At 40.7% G+C, this 5,390-nt stretch overlaps 1 pseudogene; it reads right to left on the bottom strand.

The window, feature by feature from the left end:
* Positions 1–396: 396 nt before the first annotated feature.
* LOC114198886 (deoxynucleotidyltransferase terminal-interacting protein 2 pseudogene) lies at positions 397–2,345 on the bottom strand (annotated as a pseudogene).
* Positions 2,346–5,390: the final 3,045 nt, after the last annotated feature.

Here is a 5,390-nt window from a genome sequence, read left to right as displayed (position 1 = left end):
CAATAGCTGGGAGCAGGCAGGGGAAATAAAAATAGCTAACAGAGCACTTACTGTTTGTGAAGTATCGCACTAAGACTTTCACAAGGTGAGTGTCGTTTAATTTGTACAATAGCCCAAATAGATCACTATTGTTATTATCCCTTTTTTCTGGATGAAGTAAGAATTCATTAATTAACTCAAGGTTACATGAGCAGTAACCCAATTCAATATTTGAGCCTGTCTGACTCCCAATCTCATGTTATACTTCCAGACATATGAAGGAGGCAGAGATAGGGTTAATATGATTGTATCAGTGAGTCCCTGAAGAAGGATCATGAGACATTGAATCCAAGAGATGTTTTCAGAACATGTTGTTAAACAAAAAGCTTTGGAACAAACACAGGCACTCAGCTTACTTTAAAAAGATGTCAAGAGTTGGCTAACAAGCTGCCTCAGGTCATTCTTTCTCACCCAAAGTACACAGCCCCCTTTCTGCAAAAGCTCGTTTTTCTTTTTCTTTTTCTCCTTGATCTGTGTTAGGGTTCTCTTGTTTGACTGTAGTTTGTCTGCATTGAAATTAATATACAAACCACCCAACTGCTTGATACTCATACAAGGGTCTGTGCTGCTGCTTGTCAACTTCAGAAGTTTAGACTTTGTGCTATTTAGTAAGTCGTCTTCATCACTAAACTCACTATCTTTGTTTCTGTCATGGTCTGATGGTTCTTCACTTCTTTCATCCTCTTCCACCTCTTCTTCCTCCTCAATGGCAACCTCACTTGCCTTGTCTCCCTCATCCAAGTAAAAATGTTTATCAGTACTCAACCCAGGAGTTGTGTCAATTACAAACAATGCATTGTCACATGACATATTTTATCATTCTCCATTTAATGATTCCCTTTGACTATTCTTTTCAACAAAACACAGAGTGTCCTCTTCATTCTCATTATTTTCAGACTGCTGGCTTTCATCACTGCTGAGAACTAATAAAACAGAATCACCTTTGTCCAGGGATGTGTGGAGCTCAGACTTGAATAGTTTGGTTTCACACTCAAAATCTACATCCCTTCCTTCATCCCTATCTTCACTGATACCTGTAACAGTGCACTCTTCTTCATCACTACCACTATCACCAAATTCTGTCAAGTCACTTGTTTTTATGGTGCCCTTTCTCTCTTCATTCCATCTGTCCACTTCTATCACTGCAAATGATTGAGCTAATGATTTCATTATAGTCTCACAGTTCAGATGTGAGGGCTCTGATGTAGTCTCATTATTTTGGGGGGTTGAACACTTTTGAGAAACTAACTGCTGAATGCCAGTGTCCTGAGGTTCAGAAAGGCTCTCCAGCTGAGAATTTTTCTTATTTATTTCTTTTTCCTCATCTACTATTCCCTTGGTTTCTTCATCTAAATTCCTACTATTCTGCTTTGTTATTTCTTTGCAAGGTGCAACATTGGCCTTTTTCTGCTCTCATTAAAACGTTGGCATTTTTGCACTGTTCGTTTTTTTTTTTTTTTTCTGAATTTCTGTGGAAGGAATCATCATCGGAGTCATTATGAATTTCATTATAGAAATTTGGCTTATTTATCTGAGGAAGAGATCTTACCAGTAAACAAGTTGTTTGTCTGGTATCTGAATCCTCTGAATTCATAGGCACATTTATGATCTGCTTTTCATTTTCTGGTACAATGTTAATATCTTTCTCCTCAGTTTGTGTGTGTAACTTCTGCATACTTCTTGTTCTCATAGTTGCAACTCTGGAAAATGAAGAAATGTCTGAGTATGATGACTCAGCATCAGAAATACCGTCTGAATGTAATTCTTGGCTTGGATCTCTTACAGGTTTAGCCTTACTTCTTCTGGTCCTTGTAGTTATTATTGTGCAGCACAATTCTAGAAATACCTGAGACATGAGATTCAGCTTCAGAGTCATTGTCGTTGTCTTCTTCAATATGAGACTGATTTATTGGAGTTATTTTCAGCCTTTTCCAAACACTGGACACTGGAGTGCATGCAACTAAGATCTGCCATCTCCTAGTCACCCTTAAAATGGGATCCTGGAGCTCAGACACAGAAGAACAATTTGATTCTGCATCAGAGGTCTCTCCATCAGTAGATGGTTTGTTCATTTTGGATAATGAGACTGTAGTTCTGCTCTTCCTCTTTCTGGTTTTAGGAGTTCTAGAGACTGGACTTTGTTTCCTAGTGGTTTGTGATTCAGCAGTAGTTGGGTCAACAGGCAGACATTCCTTCCTGACTTTTGGATGTGTGTGAATTCTTTTAGCAGAAATCTTCTGCTGGGAGCTTTCAGCCAACGCAGCTTGGATCGTGGCCTGCGGCCTCCCGGACCTGGTCTCCACCATCCTCCCAGCTCGCAGCCACCTTGGCTTAGTACACAGCCTCCTAATCAAGGATGGGTAGGTGGGGAGGAGGGACGAGGCTATGACATAAAAAGGGGAGAGTGTGCTTCTACTCTACATGGGCCCCGAACACTGGGTTCTAGGAAAAAGACCTCCACCAAACCAAGAGGAACTGTTCATATCTGCAAACAATACTCTTTGTCAAAATTCTGATCATTTTTTTTTTGCTGCATACATACACATGAAGACAGAAAAAATAAAGCAAATAAATTATAAGAGGTTACCTGGCCATAAAAAAAAATTGCACCAGCTGTGGATGGGGAAATGAGAGGAAAGAAGATTGAAGTTCTCTGTCAACACACTACACACGATATAAACATGCACACAAAAATTCACATATGCCCATTAAATACACATGTAAGAACCCCATGCACAGGCACATGTGGGAACAGGTGTGCATGCTCACACGCACACACACACACACACACATGCGCACGCACGAGCACACACATCTCTCTTTCCACCATGACAACTCCCCGACTTAGGTTGGGGAGGGAGAGTAGTTCCTGATGGATTTTACATCTTTGAAAGAAGAAAACTGTCCTTAGCTCAGGGCCCAACCATTGGGAGAGCTTAGGGGGTGGCTAGGGAGGGTGGGAACAGTGAAGGCTCAAAGCCAAGCCACTGATCTCCACTGAGATCCTGGCTCTGCCTTAAGCTCATAATGCTGAGCCTCCTGGGTAGATGATGCCTGGGAAATTCTCAGAGTAACCCTCTTTGGGTCAGTATGCACATTTTGGGATAGAATGAAAAGTCTGTTCTGACTGAGAAACAAGAGTAGAGAGAAGATTGTTTCTTTCCACTAAGGGCTAACCAACAGCTCTCATTTTAATGGCAGTAACTGACAGTAACAGCTTGGTGGCATCATATTTAATAGGAAGAGACCAGCTCACCTTCTGCCCTGGTTGCTATGTACAGAGTTCTAAGGAGGCCATAACAAAGGCTGTGAGTGTTACTGCTCAGGGTAGAAGGAAACAGACTCTGTCCCCAAGGAAGGAGGGACCTTGCTTTGTCCAGCCTTGTCCAGCCTTGGAATTTATGAGCTCCACAGAGTGAAGTTTATGCAAGTGGCCCAGGAGGCAGTCAAAGCCCCTCTGAGTTGTTCAGATATCCTTGACTCCATGAGAATTATTCAGATATCCTTCATCCAAGAAGCTTCTCAAAGTAGTTACTGAAGTTGGGAGATGCAGTTAAAGAACCTAGGTCTCCTGTACCCATATTTAGGCATAGTGGAAGATTTCCTGGCATTTTTAAAATAGCATCAGCTTCCATTTTATCCCCTCTGGGAGTTCACTGACCTACCAGCAATTGGCTATTCCTCGGATGAGGATAAGAAATGAGCCACATCATTTTAGTTGTGGAAATGAAAGTTCAAGCAGGTTTCATTGGCCCCCAAGGGAGAAAAGAAAGATATATTTTAAGAATAAATATGTGTGAGTTTAAGAAATCAGCATATATATTTTCTTTGCTTCCCATCCCATATCCATCCTGAGAAGAGAGAAATTAAGGATGCATGTTGATGAGAACTTACAGTAGGTGTGGCTGACTATGATGTCACTGAGTCCACTTCAAAAGTCAGTGCTGCTGAATGAAGGGTAGCCAAGTGCCCATGGCAGGAGGCTAATAAATCAAGTGGCTTAAGATCAAGAGACCTGCCCCCAGGAGCCATCCAAGCTGGAGATGAGGCAAAAGACATCTGTCATTAGTGTGCATACCAAGTGTTGGAGTGTGGTAATATTAACAGATAGCATTCAGAACTAACAGTGCAATGCCACAGTTATGGCTCTCCATCCTATAGAGTCACAATTGCCTTTAATGGCAAACCATAACTTGTCTATCCCCTATCCTGCTGTTGTAGGAAGCCTACTGTTTTACAAGATTCCTTGCCTCAGATATTTCTGAGAATCCCTGTGGCATATTGGGGTGTCCCACAGGTCCAACCTGTTTGTCCCTTTTCACCTCAGTCAACCATCTGAGACTGGATCAGGTTTTTGTAGAAGACTCTTCTTAATATTTCGTGATCAGCTTCTCAAGACTCATCATCCCAAGAATGGGATGTATGCATCCATTCTATCCCTAATGACAACAATCCTTATAAGAAGAGAGTCACAGAGACAGAGAGAAGACCACATGAAGGCAGGTAGGCAGAGATTGGAGTGATATGGCCACAATCCAATGAATGTCAGGGGCCACTGAAGCTAGGAATAGGCAAGGAAGGGTCCTTCTCTAGAAGGAGCATGGCCTTTCTGACTCCTTGATTTCAAACTTCTAGCCTCAAGAACTGTTTCTATCCCTTAATTTCTATTCCTTAATTTCAATCCCTTAATTACCCAAGCATGAGCAAGACCACTCTGCCATGTGTAATATCACATTATTGAAGGCATTGGGCTCTAACAGAAGAAAACTGCAATATGCAAAAAGTAAAGTAAGTGCTAGATCATGGATATGGCTATTCCCATTATCCACAATGGTCATCCATCCCCTCCCCCTGGGTCGGTTACTTCTGCTCAGCGAGACTTCTGTGGGCCATATTTCCCTTTCTTGGAGGCCAGGCCCCAAATCCTCTGAATAACTGTACATATATGACCCCACAGGAAAAGTAAATATAATGTCAGTAATGTATTTTAAACACAATAAAAACAACTCTTACAGGTACAGCAGTATTGCACTTCATTGTCCAGAACATTCCATTGCAGAATAGAAAGTCAGGCTCTAGCCCTCAATTATAACAACCACATGTAACAACCACAACAATTATAATAGCAACTATAGAGCAGTGTCTACTTCATGCCAACAATAATATTAACCACTTTTAATATATTAAAACATGTAATATGTATATATATATACATGTATTGTATATTAATATATAAAATATATAATATATGTGTATATATTATTTTTAATTTTTACATTGCTATTGATATTATATATTAGTCCCATTTCATGGATAAGAAAACTAAGGAGAAATAAAGTAACTTGTCCAAG

Source organism: Eumetopias jubatus, unplaced genomic scaffold (genome assembly GCF_037043125.1).
Source record: "Eumetopias jubatus isolate StellerSeaLion01/CBP00866 unplaced genomic scaffold, mEumJub1_p1.0 scaffold_10, whole genome shotgun sequence".
In the NCBI taxonomy this organism is placed as follows: Eukaryota; Metazoa; Chordata; class Mammalia; order Carnivora; family Otariidae; genus Eumetopias; species Eumetopias jubatus.
Note: the sequence above shows the minus strand (reverse complement) of the source record. Positions and strands in the feature narration are given on the sequence as shown.